This window comes from Paroedura picta, chromosome 6 (assembly GCF_049243985.1).
Source record: "Paroedura picta isolate Pp20150507F chromosome 6, Ppicta_v3.0, whole genome shotgun sequence".
Lineage (NCBI taxonomy): Eukaryota > Metazoa > Chordata > Lepidosauria > Squamata > Gekkonidae > Paroedura > Paroedura picta.
In genome coordinates, this window is record NC_135374.1 from 30,958,194 (window position 1) to 30,980,664 (window position 22,471).

At 42.9% G+C, this 22,471-nt stretch overlaps 1 long non-coding RNA gene across 1 annotated transcript in view; it reads left to right on the forward strand.

Annotated features, from left to right (window-relative positions):
* Positions 1–22,471, forward strand: part of LOC143840650 (uncharacterized) — an 80,846-nt gene that overhangs the window by 22,706 nt on the left and 35,669 nt on the right. The window contains exons 2-3 of the long non-coding RNA XR_013232284.1: positions 823–1,082; positions 17,069–17,177. This is a non-coding gene — a long non-coding RNA (uncharacterized LOC143840650). The remainder of the gene's footprint in view (positions 1–822; positions 1,083–17,068; positions 17,178–22,471) is intronic.

The window sequence follows — 22,471 nt, forward strand, 5'->3', positions numbered from 1 at the left end:
TGCTTCCGCATGACACAGCCGCTGGGCACACCCCGTCTGGGGCCTGCCACGGATCCATCAATCCCTCAGTTGGCCAGAGCGAAGGGAATGTGGGAGAATCCGCATTTTCTTAGCTGCTGCAGGGGCCAACAGAGCCTGTCCCACATCAGGCCCATGTGGATAGGGAAGAGTCGGGCCTTCCAGGCTCGGCTCCTCTCTGCCTTACGGTGGACCAGAGGGGGCAACAAACACCCCAGTCAGCTTCACAGTGCTTTGCCGTGCTGCAGGGTAGACCAGGGCATTTGTTTTTATTTTGCAGGAAGGTGGGATTGCATGGAACAACCTCCTTCAAAATAACCCTCGCACAGCAGAACTATTCCGCAGCTGCTTTATTTCCTGGGGGGACACAGTAAACTGTGGAGCTTTCTGCTCTGCAGTACCACATGGGCAGCAGCCCAACACAGCCACTATCATGCAGAATGGGCCAGGGTATCTGTTGTGGGAAGAGGAAGGGAAAACAATTATAAGCCTTTGGGTAGTGAAAAGCAGGGTATAAAAACCAACTCTTCCTCTTCTTTTAACTCAGTGCCATGAAAAACCAGCAGTCTCTTCATATAAAGCCTGTATATTAAAGGGTAGGGCACTTTCCTCCAGGTTGTTGGCAACCTTAGCTGGAAGTGGTTCCTGGTACCTGCTGAATCAGGGAGAGGCCCAGGAGCTCAGGATCAATGGCAATCAGAGCCCTGTGGCTCTGGGCACCAATGGCATGTTTTACTATGAGTGTGACTCTAGGCAGCGATAAGCTGCTAGGAAGATCTAATAGCCCTGTTCTTATCTCTCCAGACATCCCCCCTATTGTAAATTCACCGGAGTCAGTCACATGGCATCTCTTCTATGGAGCCTCGAGGCAGAAAGGCTAAACTCTGACTTCTGCTGCATTTCTGCTTCCATCCGCCTCTTCAGCTCTAAATCCCTCAGGAGGACAAGACAGCAACACAGGGAAGGGAGCGGAGGAGACAAAAGAGAAGCAGAGTCTGCCACAGACCTGCTGGCTGATAACACCACACAGCTCTGGCTGTAACTTTCAAGACACAAGCGCACCGGTAAGAGCCTTTAACACTCTGCAAAATCCCTACACAGAAGGAATTATTGTACTACCTCTGTGTAGACGGACACACGTGATTCTCATATATATGAGGAAATCGCTGAGAGGTTCAGCTACAATAACTAAATCCATTCTTCTTGTCCATACATCCCTTACACAGAAGAAGTAAACATTCACTAATACTAGGTGGAGTCTGTGCTTCTTGATCTTTATAACAAGGAAGAATACAAACAGGTAAACTGAATCCAGGCAAGCACTCCTTGGTTACACTGGCCCTCCAGTGCAGGGAGCCCTCCTTGGTGTCTGTGGGGGAAGGGATCCTACTGGAAAGGTCAAGGTCTACATGAAATGGTAGCGGCAATGAATCTCTGCTCAAAATTGATGATTTAGAGATTTGTCTTTTCTCTCTGATTCAGCTCTATGCATTTTCATAATTCCTTTGCCTCCCAGGAGACCAGTTGGCAATCAAGAGAAAAATTGGTAAAGGGAACAGTTCCATGTTTGGAACAGCCAGCTTGACTTCCCACAGTGCTGTGGGGACACTCCAGCATGATGTCATAAGGGCCAAAATCTATTCTTCCTCTATCACCCTCTGGAAGTAGTCTGGAAATTCAATTGAGACCAACACACACTTCCAACATGATTAAATCATTCTGTAAATAATTCTACTTCTATTACTACTACTATTGCTGCTGCTACTGCTGACAACAACAATAGGTTGCACCAACCAACATTTTATTGGTGAAAAAGGAAGGAGGCAGTTCACGAAACTCTTGTTTGCCAGTGAGGGGGAGCTCACCACCTCCTTAGCCAGCCTATTCCACTGCTGAACTACTCTGACTGAAAATTTTTTCCCTGATATCTAGCCTATATTGTTGTACTTGTAGTTTAAACCCATTACTGCACATCCTTTCCTCTGCAGCCTTTTTTCATTCTTGCAGTCTGCAAGATGCATAAGAATGAAGATCCCCTAAGAAAGGCCCTCAAAATATACAGCATCATGACGCCAGTGGAACCCATACATGTGCTACTAAGATAAACCACTTTTGGCCTAGGCTTGATCTTTGGGATATTTGCATGAGAAAGGAAGTCCATCTCTATATTCCTGTGCCATAAAACAGCTCAGCTAAATGACACCGGAAATGAGTTATCACGGGATATATAATTAGAAATGATGGTAGGAGATCTATGATTAGGTCTCTTACAGTTTTAGCAACCTATGGTTGGGCTGGTGGGAGTGCTGTGCTAGTGGGAGTTTAACCCTTTCCCCCCATGTAATTTTCTTAATTAAAACTGACCTGTCCCCTTAGAGCTGTGGTTCTCAACCTTCCTAATGCCATGACCCTTTAATACAATTCCTCATGTTGTGGTGACCCCCAACCGCAAAATTATACAAGTGTTCTTTCACAGAAATTAAACCGAAACTGACCAATGGCATGAAGATCCATTGTTCATGATTGTATATAAATTGGTTTTTTCCCCGGGCTTCCTCAGTTCAGTTCTGCCTCTTGTCCCACCATGCTGATCTTGCTCTTTTCTGCAGCTCCAGACAGTTGAATGCTCTGTCTCGACCTACACCACAAGACTGTTGTGTGGATAGCGCTCCCCCCGACCAAGCTGCTTGCCCTGCCACAACCCCTGTGAAATGGTCATTTGACCCCCCAAAGTGGTCTCAGCTCCCAGTTTGAGAACCACTGCCTTACAGCTTCCATTTGCCCTATGGGAAGAAAACACACAAGTGCCAAATTAATTCCAGAAAGATTTGTCATAGAAATAAATAATAATAATCCCAACCACACCCCATTCCACAGAGTTTACCACGTTTCATAGAACACATGATGTAATATTAGTCAGCATCCAGCTATAAATCATCTCATAAAAACAATTCATGACAGGATTAGGAGAGAGCTATGTTGTTCCTGCTAGGTCATCATTATGGAAGCAATAATGTATAAACGTATCCTGATTTCCTGAAACCAAGAATTCAAATCATTGCCAGTGAATTGTACAGATTTTTTTCAAGTAGAAATTTCAGTCTTTTTTTCTGGATTATTTTAGCACTAACTAAGATCACCAAACTCCAGATGGGGTATGGAGTTCTCCTAGGATAATAACTGATCTGCAAACTACAGAGATCAGTTCCCCTCAAGAAAATGGCAGCTTCAAAATGCGGACTTTAGGGACCTCCATTTTGAATTCCCTCGCCAACCCTCAGGCTTTGCCCCCAAATCTCCAGAAATTTCCTGAGCAGGACTTGGCAATGCTAGCATTAACTAAAATATAAGCACTTCTGAATGTTCCATAAAAATGTTAGTCAGATCTGTATTCAAAGGAAACATGATTTGATCAAAAGAGATGCCTTGGAAGCATACGTACTATGTTTTAATTAAAACCTCCATTCTATCTATACATAAACTCAAGGATATCTGATTCTTCCAACCGAGCTTAGCTAGTCCTTGATGACACCCCACTATCCAGCTCTTGTTACCCAGCTTGAGCATCAACACTTTGCTCCAGCCCAGCCTGATCTTTCTACCTGGAGACCCTGTGACTTTGGGTCCACCAACCCAAAGGAGCATGATTTGGAGAGGAATTCAGAACTTCAGTGAGAGGGGAAGGTGGAGTACTTGCCTTTCCCTAACACAGCTCTGCTTGGCACTGTTTGGCATCCAGCCTATAATTAAATAAAAAAAACAAGCAGCATTACCATTTTTAAATGGACAAACTATCTAAGAGACCACAGGGATCACCTAACTCCCTATACCCTATGCAGAGCTGTTCACTCTGTAACTGCGACTGTGATGTTCCCCTGGACTTTTCTGGCCCTGCCCCCCTCCTGGTGAAATGAGCTCCCAGAAAAGCTGAAGGCCCTGCCAGAACGAACTCAGTTTCACAGGGCCTGTAAGATGGAGCTCTTCCACCAGACATTTGATTGAGGTGAGGTAGAGGGAAGATCGTTGCCCCGCCCCTGATGCTCCCAATGGTAACATTCCCCAAATATGTGGGTTAGGGATGACTAGCATGGGGTGGTGGGTGGGGATTTTTTTGTATTTTCATTGCTGCTTTATTATTTTATGTTGTAAGCCACCATGGGCTGGCTGGCTGGCTAACTGAGAATGGTGGCCTAGAAACTGAAAAATTAACAAAGGAACAAACAAACGGACGGACAGATGGATGGATGTAAGGGACAAAACTGATATCTGAATATGATGCCTGAGTACTCACAAGTTCACTGAGTTTCACCATGTTCAACAGTTCTGCTCATATTTCAGACTTAGGAGAAATGCAGCGTGAATGTTTTAAAACAAAAAACAGAATCAGCCAAAAAATCCAACAGCAACACCTAACCAATACCCAGCAATCTTTCTGTTATTTAGAGGTCGTGGTCACCTGCTGTTTCCTGGGAAAGGAAAATTATCAAAGCAGTCCAGTAATTTGCTAAAGGTTCCTGTTTGCATCTAAATGAATTGCTTATATATTGGGAGCAGCATTAGAAAGGTGTTTGTGTTTGCATGAGGTTCTGCTTTATGAAACAAATCACAGTAGCAAATTATTCCTCTATGACACTATTTTCCCTCACAAGCCATCTGGTTTTAACAATACTTGTGATTTTTCTTTTTTAAGCCGGGGAAATAATTGCACACCTGTTACCTAGGAAAGGTTAGTCTCTCACAAGAGTATCTTAACAACTGTAGATGAAACTGGGGTAAAATGATATCCTGTGTATGGATAAGTTCTTCAAATCATTTGAACTGCATCCAGATACTTTGTAATGTGTCTGGAAATATCTGGAGAAACATCAGCAGCAGTATCTTGCATCAAGATGAAAATCTGAATCCGTATTTCAAAAGTCCCAAAGCATCTGGGTTCAATCTAGTCTCCAGGGCTTATATAAACATCACAGTTTTCCATGTTCTGTTAAGAGAGAGACGAACTTCCATGAGAAGATTTCTGAGTTTTCATAAACTGAAGGCATTCATAGAATTATAAAAGTTGGAAATGGCCTAAAGACTGTCCAGTCTAAACCCCTATACCATGCACCATTGACAACACCTCCAAGGAGAGACAACCCTAACATTCCTAGGCAACTGATTCCACCATTGAACGACCATTATTGTTAAAAACAAATCCTAATATCCCAGTGATATCTCCCCATCCATAATTTAAACCCATTGTTATGTTTTATCCTCTACCACTTGAAATAGTGCTCTACAGTCCCTCTAAAACAGGGGTAGTCAACCTGTGGTCCTCCAGATGTCCATGGACTATAATTCCCATGAGCCCCTGCCAGCATTTGCTTCCTGATGTGTTTCAAATAATCTCCTCCAGTGTCCCGATTAGCTCAGTAGGAGACTTCCTGCTCCCTTGAGCACACTTCCTCTCAGCTTGCCTCCAGAACAGACAGAATGAACAGAACAGGCCATTAGTTAGAACTCTCTCTCTCTCTCTCTCTCCTCTTTCTATACAAAGTTGGTTTCTTTTCTTAAACTATTTATTCTCTTTAAGTAGCTCTCTTTGCATAAACTCTGCCAACAGTGGCCACACTATTGGAACACCAAATGTACTGTTAGGGCGTCTTCTGAGCCACTTGCTGAGTCAAATCCCATGGAAAACCTACAAAGCTGATAATTGTGTCTTGGATTAAGGCATTTGTCTGACTGCTTTTTTCCAGCAGTGTGATTTATAGCATATTTGCAGCACTGTGATTTAGTAAAACATCAAGTACTTTAAGTTGTATTGAGTTTGCCATTTACGAGACAAACTGAAAAAGGATATATATTTTTTTCCTTAGATCTTTAAGATCATTTTGGAAAGAAACTGTTCCTAGCATCTTGTTGTGATGATCAATACGGGGCTGGGAACTTGCTAGACATTTTCAGGTGGTACCCATGGAAAAGAGAAATTGCAATGTGCAATAGAATCTGCAATGTGTTGTAGAGTTTGCCCTCTGGAGCTGCCATTCTCTCCAGGGGAACAGATGTATGCCTGCCAAGCGGCAGGGCATCAAAGAGGAAGGAGCATCAAAGATAAGGGAACAAGCTGTGTGGCAATATTTAATCTCACAGCTCTGCTTAGGTTGCAACTTTTCTTATGAAGAAAGACCAATAACAGAGCTTAGCGTCACCCCACTTCATAACCTTCAACACACAGAGTGTAGGGTATTTTTTTCCCCAAAAGAATTTCCTAGCACATGCAGTTTCCACAAACTTTAACTGGACAGCAAATGTTCAGTAAGTCTAAGATCTAACCACTTAACAAGAGGATTTCAGAATTCCAGTCAGACTAACAGTGAGGCAATTGGGATAATGCTCCAAACATTGTGTGTGGGGAAAGGGGGTATATTTTCTACAAACCAAATTCCTTAGGTGGTTGGGGGCTTACCCACATGAAACAAGCAACAGTATTGAAGATGAGCTGTGAGCAGAGATGAAACAAAGCAAAACTGCCAGAGGATGTGTGGCAGGCATGGGGGGGGGGAGGTGAGGGGGGAGTGCTGGAGGAAGCTAGTGCAGGCAGCTGGTGCAGCTAAATGAGGGGCCCTAGGGAGCTAGAGATACCGGAAGAGTAGAGACAGGCAGCTGAGGGATGCGCACAGGAGAAAATGAAAGATGCTGAGAGAGCGAGGTTGGAAAAGCTAATAAACCCTACCTGTCAGGGGAACTATATGACAGGCAGACAGCCAGAGGAAAAGCGCTTCCTTGAATTCATGGGCCCATAACTGGGTTATATAACTGTAATCCACTTAAGTTTTCAAACTATCCTGCCTGTTTCCTTCCTGCCATGTCCTCACACTTCATCCCAAACACAAATGGTCTCCCAAGCCTCACAGGAAGTTTCCACAAGAGTTAAATTTGATTAAATTGCTGTGGGTCTCTTCCTCAGAATTTTGGGGCAATACCATCACAGAGACTGGCATTCCTAGATCCCCTGCACTGAGACAGGCAGGTAAAGCAGTGATATAGAACAGACAGTAAACAACATAAAGCTACAATATGTGGCCACTGAATCAAGTATATCTTCCTTGAGGCGGCTATCCTGAGGCAAAAAACTAGGGGACAGTGCAGCATAACAGCTGGGTGAGTCCTCTGTGCAGAAGAGGTCTCAGTCAGGCAGCTCAGCCAGGGCCTGTGGAGGAAGGGACACAAGTGAGGCCACACCAAGAAATGTGCCAACAGCTGCCTCGGATTCTGGCAGACCCCCTATGCACCTCAGAATGGAGACAGGGCTCTGGCAGCAGTCTGCACCTGGGACCAGGCCGAAGGAAGAGGCTGGCAACAGCTTGGGCCTCCTGTGTAGAATTACCAGTCTGGATGGGGCATAGAGATCTCCTGGTACTACAATTAATCTCCGTATGACAAAGATTAGTTACCTTGAAGAAAATGGCTGCTTTGGAGGGTGATCTATGTTAGCGATCCCTAACCTGTGGGCAGCGGACCACATGTGGTCCTTCGACTAATTGGAGGTGGGCCCCAATTGGAGGTGGGCCCCAAAGGACCCCTTCTCTCCCCCCCCCCGGCCCCTTACAACACACTTTGGGTGTCATTGTCTCCCATCACTCCCAGATGGGACTATCTCATTGCAGAGAAACAAGCTCAGGGTTCCCATTGATTTGTCATTGTCATGAGTTAAAATTTCCATGAAAATAAAATGTTCCTTATGTTCATTGTTGTGGCATGTCTGCATCTTATTTTGAAGGGATGTTTAAACATTACCATAGCGATCAGAGAGCGTTAGGGCAGTGGTTGAGAGTAGAGGAGTAAACTACCCCCCACCGGGCCTCAGTAAAAGGCGTTGAGTGGTCCCTGGTGAAAAAAAGTTCAGAGACCACCGTGGTGTTATATTCTGCTGAGGTCCCATCTTTCCCAAAGTCCACCCCCAAATCTCCTGGAATTTCACCAGATAAAGTTGGCAATCCCACCCTAAACTGAGGCCCGATCCTCAGGATTACTGAAAAAGGATGCCAGAAGGTTTTCCTGCCCTGGACTCTAGCCCACAAGGGTCAAAGCCTCACAGTACCCCAGGCAGGGAAGTTGCAGCTCCCTCTTTTCAATGAGGCATAGTAAGAAGCTGCCCCCTTCACCCAGGGCAAGAAGCCAATGCCTGTCTTCCTTGCCTCCTTCCCCTGCATTGCTATGAAGTACACTACAGGGAGGTGGTGCTTGCTTCCCCTCATCATGGTGATGTGAAGCAGTGGTGAGGCTTCCTAGTGGAAGAAGACTCAGCCTCCATCTGATCCATCTGAACCGTATGAACAAGGGGGTTGGGATAGATTATTTGTGTTTTTGACCACTTGCTTGTTCTATTGTAAATTGGGGTTTTATGGGGTTTTATTGTATTTTAATGTTTTATTCTGTGAACTGCCATGGGTTCCTAGGAAATGCGGTGGTATATAAATTGAAATAAGAAATAAATAATAAGTTTGCCCACTTCAGCTCCTGGTCTGGAAGCAAGGCAAGTCTGCCTCCTCAACCCTGGGCAGCCCAGCCACAAGGAAAGTGGGGAGGCAAGACAGAGCCTGCCTTCCTCCTCCCTGGAAGACCAGTGAAGCAAGGTGAGTCAGAGGGAAGGAGGAAGAAGGCTGGACCCATCTGTACAGAGGAGGAGGAGGAAGAGCAGTCTCCCTATAGCTACCCACTGGGGTTGGACGATGCCTCCTGAGGATACCATTGGCAGTAGCAGCCATAGATGCTGCAGGTGGGAGAGGGGCTGACTGGGTTGGTTAGTGCCCCTCCCAACTCTAGCACCCTAGGAAAGGGCTGAGGTGCACCTAATTAATGGGCGTGAAATGATCTGACAAACTGCAATAAATTATTATTAGTATTATTATTTCTGATTATTTAGGTCATTGGCAGGTCTTTCCATGTTCTGATGCACACTATATAGATATCCTTTTTTGAGAGACTGTACTGAAATCTTGGCTACAATTTCCACCATGAACTGAAACACATTTTCTTCCCCAAGGGCATTTGTGGGGGTTATTTATTATGAGTGATTAAGGAGTAGATTTTATAACTGTTGAACGTGCTATATGGACTTTTGCAATTCAGCAAAAGGCCCAGGAAAATATCACAAAACTATGTAGCCTAGGCTTAAAAAAAATAATAATAAAGCTTGTATTTCAAAGGAATTTTTCTCTGTGCTTCTTGGTTAATATTTACATTCCTGGGCCCATTCCGCACCAGGATCAGTGTGGCAAATTGATCATGGAAAGAAAAAATGCAATTTAAAATAGTGGAATTCGTCGTTATGCATACCTGCCTTTGTAGTGGAATCCAGCTGTGTTTCAATCGTTTCCCACAGGTTTCCAGTCTCGGCAAAAATCGCTATCCAGGAAGCAATATTTGCCGAGCTTTGTCCCACCCCTGGCCGTCAATCAAACGAGCAGCCAATGGGTGGCCATTACCATGCTTCCGAAAAGTCCCTTTCCCTTTAAGGCAGGTTAAAAAAACATGTTGCAACGAATCTGCGTTGATTCGTTGCAATGAAGTGACCCATCTAGCTGGCAGGTGGCATGTGAGCTGCTGTTTCATCATTGCCACACTCCCCCTGAGTGAAACCCCCCCCCCCCGTGCACAGGCACAATTTTCGGCCGAAAATAAAGGGAACCAGCAAACGGGGCTGTGTGGTGCTTGGTGACTTAAAACAGCTCTGTGGAGGGACTGCAGCCGGGGAAGCCTCACTGGGTGAATGAAGGCTCGCTGGTTTGTTGCTCTCCACTCGCTCAGAGAAAAAAAATGGCGATCACTTCGCCGGAAGATCAGAGGAGAGAGCCAGGGGGAGGGACTTTGCTGAAACCGCAACAATGGTAATGTCAAGCGTTGCAAGAACTCACAACAAGCTTCTTTAAAAGAAAGCGTTTATTGAGAAGTTACTTCATACACCTAAGCTAGAAAAGTCAATTCTGCCTGAAATCACATTTGCCACCCCTCCCGCCCAAACCTTGAAGGTTCCCAAAGGAGGGGAAAGAGGGGCACCAGATGCCATAAACCACAGTGTTACTTCTTACACGTCCTTGGGCATCTCCGGACGAGATAAATGTTTTGGTTACAAAAGGCAGACCCGGCTGGCCAGTTCAAAAGACAAATAATTCACAGCTCCCTGAGATAACAGGCTACAGCAAAATAGTTTCGATTTCAGGCATGCGAGCATAATATATGGGGCCTGGGTTATAAAGATGCCCCAGCAGGAAAGGTAAAATGCAAATCAAACAAATATGGAGAAACCCTGGTCAACTCATGGCAGGACCAGGCACTGATCCTGACAGGTAATGCACAGATCTTTTTCGCTAGTGTTGCAGATTGGTTGCAAGAGTGTAGCGCTTTCCAGAGGGTGAATCCACTTTTTGGGATTTCCCTGGAAGCGCTACAATGAAACGCTTCTAGCAGGACTGTTTCAGGAGTGTGGCAGATTGTGTACGACGTTGTGCATAACTGCATTTTAGTAGCGATTACAATTTGCCACACTCCTGCTACAATGAATCTGTGCGGAATGGGCCCTGGTGTTCTTCCTATTCCATGTTTTGTTTCTGGGACAGAACAGAACTCGGTAACATGTAAGGGCGGTAGGGTAGTTGTCCAGAGGGAAATTCCTGGAGATTTGGGGTGGGAAATTCAGGTGAGGAAATTCCTGGAGATTTTGGGTGTAACTTAGGGAAGGCAGGGTTTGGCGAAGGGAGAGATCTCAGTGCCCTGTAATGTCATTGAGTCGACATTTCAATGCAGCCATTTCCTTCAGGGGAATTGATCTATGTTGCCTGGCAATCTGTTGTAACCCCATGGGATCTCTAGGTCCTACCTGGAAGTTGGCAACCCTCGTAGTTTGGGATATTTTTACATGACTCCGACAAAAAGCTTTGTGACTCCCAGTCTGGATGTTGTTTGATGTTTATTTTTGTTTTATTCTACTTCTCCTTTGCCACTCAAGATCTGAGTTGAAAGACTACATGCAAATATTGTAAATAAATAATGGGACACGTAAAAGAAGAGAGACTACCAGCCATGCAATCTATAACATGATGTGCGCAAGCTCAGATCCCAAAGAGTCTTACCAGACAGTTCCAGCAGCAATTATTTCCAGCTGTTAGAAACACTACAATTAGAGAATTAGTGTAAATCATGTTGCGCACATTGAGTTAGTTCCATTATCATTACTGCATGGCTTCCTAAAGCCAGAATATAAAGAGGGCTGGCTAGTTCCCTATATACTTACATAGTATGAAAGGTCACACTAACATTTTCCCACACAGCTATGAATCTATTAGGACCTTTTCCCATGGGTTCAGCTACAGTCCCTCCAGGCCCAATTCCTCACACTATGCTGTTCTGTCTCTCTACTGACCATTGATGACCTGTTATATCTTCAGCACTACCTAAATTAAAATGATATCCACTAAACCAGCCATTCTCAATGGTGGCCATATGGCCCCCTGGGGGGCCCTGGCACATTTGAAAGTGGCCATAGTGAAAAATGTGAGGAGAGCCAAAAAGGTTTCTGGGAGGCCCTGGTAGCTGAATTGATGAAATACCCTTTTTCTCACATATCACATCATTAATTGCTAGAAGTTCGACCTTCATCAGGGGAAAGACAAAACACACACATGTAATCCATTCCTTGGTGTGTACTTGAACTGATGCATTCCAGAAAGAAAATGAGCACACATGGTTTTCTTGCTTCTAAGCTTAAATTTCATCCAGTCCTTTAAAAAGTTTTCCTAGTATCTTGGAATCTCCCATACCTGCGAGCTGAAGGCCAATGTTCTATCAGTAGAGTTTATACTACAACTTTGATTTGGATGAATATTCAGATATTGGAAACTTGCTAGGATATGTTTCACAGTCATAGGAGGAAACAACCACTGATAAAAGTTCAACATTGAAAACGGCACAGATCTAGAATCCATTTTGGTTGCTTCGTTAATCATTAACAAGACACATTTTTTACATTGGATTTAATATCGTATTAAGTATTGTATAACTATTATATTATACTAGTAATCAAGCCCGCTGTACCTAAAATACAGCGGGCACTAGGCGTCAGGCCGCACGGCTCACAGTTGCTTCCTTGTTAGCAGGGCGGAAATCGGCCTCCTCATCCCGGACCGAGCCCGCCCTAACTCCTCCCACAAAGCCTTTACGGCTTTATTTAGTCCGCGGTGCCCGTGGCACCGTGGGCTGTGTTCAGATTGTATGCTGATTTTGATAGCCTGGGTTAGGTTCTCTCTTTTTTCTGTACTGAGTTCTGGAAATGAAGCTATAGGCATTGTATATCTTCAGGATGATGAAACACAGAAAAATATGAAAGAGCCACTGAAAAATTCTAAACAGCCACTCAAGTACATACATACATACATACATACATACATACATACATACATACATACATACATACATACATACATACATACATACATACATACAGGACAAAAGAGTAATATATTCTCAAAGCTTCAGCTACAGTGCACAGATAAACCATTCTATGCCAGGTAGGGTCAATGGACTTAGAAGGGGCTGACTTTGCCTTAGAACTGTTAATGCCTCTCCTGAAAAACCAGAGACCTGGCATTCAGTTATTCTGTGTATAAAAGCTACAGAAAGAGCAGTTATCCTTGTCATTTTCTTTGAAGAAGCCATAGTCCAAAATATCCGGATAATCATTATAGCTGAAATTTCATGCCAAAATGAAATATAGTACTAGATTAATATAGTATAATCTTGGACTTGGCTTCCCAATGGGAGATTAAGAAGGGTGAATTTTCTAGAGGGGAATATCCCTCTAGTGAGATCCAATATTAGTCAAGACAAAGACACTGTATTTATGGAGCGAAAGATTAGGAGATGTGTGGGAAAGTTGTCACTGTCAAACCAATCATTTTCAATAACAATGATCTTCCTATTCCTTAATTAATTATTATTATGTATTAATTTAATTTGCTTACTGCCAGTCCCAGCCCCACCGGCTTGAGACGTTTTACATTAGTTCGATAAAATACAATTAAAATCCCACAATCCTTACCCTCCTACACATGCCCATCTCCCCTCTTGGTGCTCGATGGACTGCAAGCTCCTCCCATGCCCCGACAGTAGGGGATTCAGAGGAGGATCCTGATTGGTGTTTTACCACATGGCCTCAATCAAACACTTGGTGGAAGAGATCCATTTTACATACCCTGGGGAACTGTGAAAGCTCCAACAGCACCCTAAGCTGAGAGCTCAATTCTACTAGGTCAGGGCTGGAATTTAAAAGGCTCTGGCCCTGGTCAAGGCCAGGCATACTTCTCAGGGCCCAGGAACCACCAGCCTGTTCAGATTTGTAAAGCACAATGTTCTGTATGGGATTTAAGGAGACAGACGATCCCTCAGATATGCTGGACCCAGACTTCAGATGCCCTTAAACCTTCAGCTTGACCTGGAACACAACTGGCAACCTATGTAGCTGCCACAGCACTGGCTGTATGTAGGCTTTCCATGGTGTTCCTGTGAGAACCCTCACAGATGCATTTTGCACCAGCTGCAGTTTCCAGGTCAAGGATAAGGACAGGTCAGCATAGAGTAAGTTACTGAAGTCTAGTCTGGAGGTGACCATCACATGGCAGGGACTGAATTGACCTGGGATTGGGATAAAAGTTCTGTGCAGATTCAGCCCTAGTTTCCTTGGTGGTCTTCCATCCAGGGATGACCCTGTCTAGCTTTTGAGGTCTGATGTGCCTAGGCCATCCTTCTAAAGAGACTTGGACCATGCAGAGATGCCTCTGCCTAAGAAGTTTTCTCATGCTTAAGTAATAAAATAATCAGGACTAGTTTATTAAATCTAGCATCAGTCAGCATTTTTAATAGGATGTGAGCAATACTGATTTTGGAGAATATAACCTGAACATATTCCTCATATCAGACTCATATGTACCATCAGATTTGCTACAGTCCTTTCTCTATTCTGGGAACCTATGATAAAAACAGAAATCGGTGACTACAACAAAAATTTTATTAAACACCTCTCCATATGCCTGGAAAAATGAGCTACCTTGGTTGCAGAGATTTTCACCATGCAACAGCAGCTGCCCTTATGGGGATCTTTGCTCATATGAGACTCCTCCATGACAGGATGTCCCCAGGGACTCACAAGGAAGAGATTATATGGCTTCCTCTAGGGGAAAAGAAACACCAGAAGCAAGTTAACAAACACCAGTGTTCAGACATGTACTATTATTTCATTAATCTTATTAGATGCCTTTGACAATAAAATCTTTGCTGCTAGGAAGATTTCCTGGTATCATGATCTTTAATATATTGGATTTTAGGATTACTGTTTTTTAGGGTTTGTGTAAAGATGGGGGAGAATATTGGTAGGGCAACTTAATGTTGATTATAGGACAATGTTTGGTCAACAGTTTCAATATGTTTCTCCTTATAAAGAATTCTCTTCCAAGGCGTTATGTAAACTGTATATTATGTCATGCAAAATATATAACTAATGGTTGATCAAGTTTGATTGGAGGTGAAGAGAGTCCCAGTCTTTTCCACACAATTCCAACTTACTGTGCTATCCAGCTAATTGAGTGTATGGGATAATTAATAGATGCAAAGCTCTTTATTCGCCCATCTCTCATCAAGCTGATCATCATCCTTCCCTGGGCACATACAAGAAAGGGTTCCTGGACATTATTTATTAAATTATTATTTATTAAATCTAGCCCGCCACTCCCAAAAAGGCTCATGGCAGGTTACATAGGTGCATAAAATCCCCAATAAAATTACCCCTAAAACCCTCTATAAGATGCACATCCATCCATACAAAACCAAGAAATAGCGACAAAGGAAATCACAACCAACTCCACCCCCCCCCCCCAATCATCACCCCCAAGAGTAGACAGGGGAATGATCTCAGTCTGCCACGAGTAACCCAAGGGGGAGTCTAGATCTTCCTCAGCGCGTCAGCTTCAACCATAGGCCTGGCAGAAGAGCTCCGTCTTGTAGGCCCTGCGGAACACTGAAAGCTCCCACAGGGCCAACCCATATCTCATCCAGGAGATCATTCCACCAGGCAAGGGCCAGGACCGAAAAGGCCCTGGCCCTGGTCAATGCCAGACATGCTTCCCCCTATTGCTACATTGTACTAAAATGCAGCTCTTTAATTTTTCTTCACACGAATCAATAACATTCATTAACTTCATTGGGAAAATGGAAAGTAAAAGACAGGGACACCACTGGACTGAGAACTCAGCTTCGGCTTGTTGACCCTACATATAAACAAGATCATGCTCATTCAGTTTAATACTTACGGAAAGGAAAGTAACATGCTCCTGAGAAGTTGAAGTGCCATCCCCTTGAAGAAGCTTGACATTAAAATTGTTAGGGTTTCACAAATATTAAAGATTCTTTCCCTACATGAACCATTTCCCCCCCCTATTTTCTTCTTTGGACTTGGCGTGGCCCTTTTCTTCTTTCTGAGTCCGTAGATATAAACAATATCATGCTCAATCCTAGTTCAGAAACTCTTCCTAGGTTCTGTTTTCTGTTCCTGTGAGAAACTGATGTACTATTGAGAGTATGCAAATTACTATATACAAATAATTTAAAACACATAATCCTTCTGAAGCATTATATGTTTTAAATTTCTTGGAAATAGTTTTTAAAAAGTCTAATTTAAACGTATTGGATTGGTGTGGAAGGTATTACAAGCTGCAAAGCTGTGGGCAATGTATGACAAAAAAATCCTTGAGGCCTTGAAAGAAATTCAGCCAATATATCATGCCTGTGTACATAAGAGGGGGATCACATTGACTTGGGGGCTTAATTCCCCATACTGCAAGCCTAAATAAAATGTGTTTGGAATTCAGTCCCCTGAGCCCATTTATTATTACTGCCTCTTGCTGATTTCAGTGGCAGATTGGTGTGTAGAGCAATGCTTTCTCTGTCATCATCCCTGTGTCCCAGGGTTAGCTACAATTGTCTTTCATTGTCTTTTAATGGAAAGCAGTTTATCATGTGTAATAATTTAAAGAAATATCTATCTCATGCTCAGCTGTATTCTAGACAATGAATTAGAGAGCATATCTATTTCAGTCTCTCCCCTGTCACATAGTTGTCACAGGCCAATCCATCTCTGGATCTTGACACTAAGTTCTTTGTTTAGTAAGGATTCACTCTGGGATAGGGGGAAGAGTGGAAAGAAAGGAGTGGAAGCAAATGTCACATTTCTGATGAGCTTGGAAAACCCTGTTATGAAGGATCTCTCAAATCACAGGTCAGAGTAAGAGGTACATGGTGGTGACATCAGTGCTATGAACCACTAACACCTCAGTCCTCAGAGGATGGAAAATACACATGGACATTCTGTTTTACTACTAATATGTGCCAGCCTTACTCTTGATAGGCAAGATGGAGATTTACTTTATTGTATGAGAATCTGGCAAGCAGAGATGACCTTCTAGGCTCGGTGGGCATTCAAACGCCTTGTAGTGGAAGATACTATCCTTTTCCATGCAACCCATCTGATCTCTGGAGTCTCCCTGAGTTCTGGGAAGACAATAGATTTTCCTGTTCTCCTCTGACCATGATTGCCCAATTCCTTTAGTGTCCCAAAGGGACCTTTAGGTCTGGGCCAGTTAGACTTTATTTGTACCAGTTTCTTCCTGGAAGAGGATTGTTTTTGGACACAGCATTAGCAATTACATTCTCCTCTGTATAAATATGCACAGCGGAGAGAGGTAAATACATGTGTGTGAGATTAGCTGTCATTTGTCTCTCTGGCTCTTTTCTCTCACTCTAAAGAAATGACACATCTGCTCTACCCTTGGCATTATTATTTCACATCAGAGCATACAACCATAATTATATCCGCTACATTATTGGGGTATATGTGTGTGTGCAGAAATCAAAAACATGAAATGCATATGGTAGCAAGTTATTTAATGCATAAGAATGTGGGCTTGTTCATAAAACTCTTTAAACCTAATTTAAAAAAAATCAACCCATGTTTCCTTGTCAGCCACTCTGCCACAGGCTGAACAGAGCATGATGGTGTGAACAATCCTAGCCTTCTCCAACTCTTTGGCAGCTGATCACAACATAGACAGCCTTGCACTGGCTGAGAAAAGGTGAGCTGGATTTTGTATTCCTGTTACATGGAACATTACTTGTGCTCCTACCACCAATTTTGACCATTTCCTTTTGGGGATGGTTTTCATATTTTGAGAACTGTTGATTTCACTGGTATCTAGTCTATATTCCTGCATACATCACATTGGAGCAACTATGCATTTCCATCAACTAAGTAAGCATCTGAACAGCGTGTAAAGGCAGTGTGATAAAATAATCTAAATGCTATGTTAGGACCTGAGAGAGTCGAGTTCAAATCTTCAGTCTGCCATGAAGCTCACTGGATGACTTTGGTACAGTCCTTTTCTCTCAGCCCTAAATCATTCATTGGCTCATAAAAGTTAGAAAATGTTCTATGGTATTTATGTAATGGCTGTGAAAATTAAGCGTGAAGTACCTTCACAGGAGAGTGGGTTTCGCTGAGAACATTTCTGTACCCATTTCCTTTGCCAATATTATAATGTGCGCAGATGGAGTTTCCAAAGTATTCATTACTAACTTTATCATCACATTTCCTCAGAGGAGCTCAGGGAAGGATTCATTGTTCTCCCTCATCAATTATTGTAGCACCTACTACTATTGGCAGATATTTACTCCCAACCAAATGAATGACCCCCTCAGCCACCAAGACTGTCACTGGACTGTCGCTTGGCAAGGAGACCTCTCAAGAGGTGGCACTAGAGTTTTGTAGCTCTCAGACCACAGTATAAAGTCTCCGAAGAGGGACAAGTCATAAAATCATAGAATCATAGAGTTGGAAGGGGCCATACAGGCCATCTAGTCCAACCCCCTGCTCAACGCAGGATCAGCCCAAAGCATCCTAAAGTAATGGCACATTGCTTTAGGCGTAAGTCCCCTACTCCAGTATCTCCACTGAACATTTTAGGTGCGGGAACACTAGAAGATCAGCACTATGCCTGAGATGTATGATAAACTGAACAGCTTCCTCTATTGCTGAGCTTGCGGTTCCCTCAGACAAGAGAACCCATCTACACACCAAAAGCAAGCACCACTCTTTACTGCTATGGACATTTCCTAGCAGCTTGATGAAAGCATGTATGTACATCCATTGTTCTGAAGGGAATATGGGGACATGCCCTTTGGAATGGGGATTTTTTAATCTTCATTGTGAAGCCTAGTAGTGCTGTACTCTTATCAAAATATTCCTTGGCTCTATTATTGCAACATTGCACTCCTAAACAGAATTATACCTTTCTAACCCTATTCTAACCCTATTGACTGATCTGAGTTCAGAAGGGTGTCATTTTACTGATTATACTGCAAGGACTGTTGAACTGGTATTATTGAACTGGTACTTGGAGAGATAGTCCTGGAAATCACATCTGTCTGCATTACCAAATTAGAGACTGAAGTATTGTTGTTGTTACTTTTATTACAGTAAATGTTTATTAGCCTTCTTTCTGCTTCACAGAACTGGAGGGAGTTTACAATGTAAACAGAACAAAAAATATAAGAATACATAAACTACTCAACAAGCCATGTATTAAAATCACAGTTTAAAACTGCCAACAGATAGAAGAAACCCAACTAATTAAATGCCGTCCTGAATAAAACCAGCTGCCACTGTCGCACAAAGATCAAGAGTGTACGAAGGTTGTTCCATAATTGTGGGGCTTTCACCAAATGCCCTCTCTTGTGTCAGTCAGTCAAACTTTATTACAGTTATTCAGACCAAGTTGCCCTCTCTTAGTTTATGGAACAATCGGGGGGGGGGGGGGGGAGCTCTCCCTGTGGTCTTCATTCCCAGACAGAACATAGGGGAGAAAATGATTCTTCAGATACCCCTGTCCCCAGCTATGTAGGACAAACCCAATATCTTGAATTGGGCTTGGAATCAGATAGGTATCCAATAGGATTACTGTAATACCAGGGTCATATGCTCCTAGTAAGGTAAAGGTAAAGGTATCCCCTGTGCAAGCACCGAGTCATGTCTGACCCTTGGGGTGACGCCCTCTAGCGTTTTCATGGCAGACTCAATACGGGGTGGTTTGCCAGTGCCTTCCCCAGTCATTACCGCTTACCCCCCAGCAAGCTGGGTACTCATTTTACCGACCTCGGAAGGATGGAAGGCTGAGTCAACCTTGAGCCGGCTGCTGGGATCGAACTCCCAACCTCATGGGCAGACAGTTCCAGTCAGCATATCGCTGCCTTACCACTCTGCGCCACAAGAGGCTCATATGCTCCTAGTAGCTGGTCCCAACCCACAGACTAGCCATAATACCTTGCATTAGCTGCAGCTTTTAAATGCTGTTCAAGGCAAGCCCAAGCAGAGTTTACCGCAATAGTCAATAATCCCGTCTAGATGTAACTAAGAAACGGATCACTGAGGCTAGGTCATACTTAGCCATAAATAGCTGCAGCTGGCACATCAGCCAAAGTTGGACAAAAGGGCTCCAAATATCCATAACCACCTTGTTTTCTATGGCAAGTGCTGTCTCAAGCAGAATTCCCACACTGCAAAGCTAACTTATGGGCTATCACATATTAATTTTATCCAGAGCTTGTTATGTATTTATTTTTGGATTTGTATCTCACCACTCTCGAGATACTCATGGCGGCTTATAATTATAAAATTTCATAAATCAATAAAACCCCAATCACTCCCCTTCTTGAAAAACCCTCCAAGACTGATCGCCAAATACCCATCTTTTTACTTTTGCTGATCCCCCCACCCCGATTTTAATCTATTAATCAACCACTGTAAAGGTATTTGGGGTGAAAAGTATATAATGCATTAATATCTCCTGTAGAAGTCTGGGGTGCATATAATTGGGGTGAGTGTTAGACCTATATTTGCCACAAGACTTAATTCTCTCACTGCTTGTGGCACTGTTAGCCTCAAGACTCAATTCTCTCACTCCATATGTCCTTATACGTGCCTAACAAACAGTTTATCATCTGCCCCCAATTCAGACCAGTGAACACAAGGGAAAGGGCTTTTTCCGAGTTTGTATCATGCTTATGGAACACTCTCACTCTCTGAAAATATACCTAGCACTGAGTTTGCAAGTTTTATCAAGCTGTGCTTGAGTTTTTTCTTTGCTTTTTTAAAACCTTCACTTTCTTCTATCATTAAAATGTGACCCCCTATGTTTTTACAGCCAGCTGGTTGCCAGTATATTATTTTAGGGGATCTGTTTTGAGGTTGTTAAAATCCTATATTTTTTATGCCTTGCATTGTATTATGTGATTGTATAAATGATGAAAGCCACCTCCTGAACTTTACAGGTTAAGAGATGAGATATAAATTTGCTGAATCAATAAAATCACAGAAACACACATGAACACAAACATATTTACAGTGCCATCCTTTCAGGATGAGCACTTTCCTGGGAATAAATGCCACTGAATAAACACTGGGGGGTTATTATTATTATTTAATTTTTAGACCGCTCTTCTCCAAATAGGTCTCAGGGCAGTTACATAGAGAATTACAAGACAGACGTGCCGCCCACAACCGTTCGAAATAATTTTCTTCTAGTTAGGAATAAAATTACAGCCGCACATTTTAGCTCACCTTGACTAAAATTTGGTACAGCTCCCAGAGGTGAGATCAGATTGCTTTATAGTTGCATCAGATTCATGGGTCACCAGCTGGCCATCTAAAGCTTGAATTGTGACAGTGACAAACAGCACTGTTTTGTGAATGAATAGAACATTTCTGTACACAAATTTCTCAAAACCCTATGTAGGTCCTAGGTGTTTGGGGTCCTAAATTTTTTTAAAAACTTTTTAAGCTTAAGACCTCACATATTTATCATTTTATCATCACTTTATTTTATGTTAAAAACATCAGAACCATGTGGTACCGTAGAGACCAATAAGTACAAAAGAGTGGCGGCCAGAACTTTTGCAGGTGAGAACCTCTGTCACTAGATGCATCTTTTCTGGTAGAAAAATACAGATGCACTGGGAAACCAATATGGCAATAAAATATCCAAATTGGACTTTCTTCAGTAATCCTTTTATTCTTATTTAACACAAGTCCCAATGCGTTTCACCTTACAGCTTTTTCAAGGGACGTTTTTTATATTTAAGGACCAACTTCAACTTATTAAGGAATCTCTTGATAGAGTATAAGGTCATACAATAGCTAAACTTAGCTTGTGGCGCTTATAAAAACCGTCCCTTGAAAAAGCTGTAAGGCTAAACGCGTCAAGACTTGTGTGAAATAAGAATAAAAGAATTACTGAAGAATATAAGTCCAATTTGAATATTTTATTGCCATATTGGTTTCCCAGTGTGTCTGTATTTTTCTATATTTGTTTCTTCACTGGGACCCACCCCTCCCAGTTCATTATTTTTGCTTCTTTTCTGGTAGGGCATCCAGGCTTTGCTCCTTATGTGCCCTGATCTGGATGGCCCAAGCTAGCCCAATCTTGGAAGTTTGGCAAGATTGGCCCAAGCTACTACTTGGAAGGGAGACCACCAGGATGTCCAGGGACACTATGCAGGATCAGGCAGTGCCAAACCATCTTGGAACATTTCTTGCCTCCAAACCCCGGCCTACAGGGTTTTTAAGTCAGTTGTGACTCGATGACATGTTCCACCAGCACCATGCAGGAATCAGATTTTCAAGTAATGCTTATAGAGACAGACAGTTAATAGAATTCATTGCCTTTCTGGTTACTGGCCCCTTTGCCAGGAAACATGGCACCAAGAACAGAGCCGCTCTGCTCTACAAAGGTAGTGGGACTCATCCTGGGTTCCATTATTTAGGGTCACAAAATTCTTGAAACTTTCATTGAATTGACTTGAAAGCCCCAGTTGTCTGTAAACAATACAAAGACAGAATATGTTGTTCTTTGCATTCATTGCCACTGGCTCATGTGCAACTGATGTGACTCACTAATGACTGGCATTAATTGAAGCTTTCATATTGGGCTACAAAAAAGCCTTTAGGAAAATTATGGAGAACAGGACACTTTTCTTCTTCTTCTCTAGAGTTTCCCCCCACTGTGTGGTTCAGCCATCTATTATCCCAGGCATCAATGGAAATCATAATAAAAGGCTTATTGTATGTGCCCAAGCATCCTTTCAATTTACTAATCCCTCATTGAGTTTGAATTTATGTTCTGCCTTCTTATCTGCCTCTCCTTGATGCCCATCTTTCTCTGCCTATAAGAGCTGACTAATCTACTGCTTACCTGCCTCCTTGGTGTTCTGTTCCCTGTAATGTCACTTTGATTCATCCATTTTTACTTTAGCTGTCACTGTCATTGATCAGCCAGGAAGTTCTACATCTGCATTAAAACCAATTAAGCTTTTTATA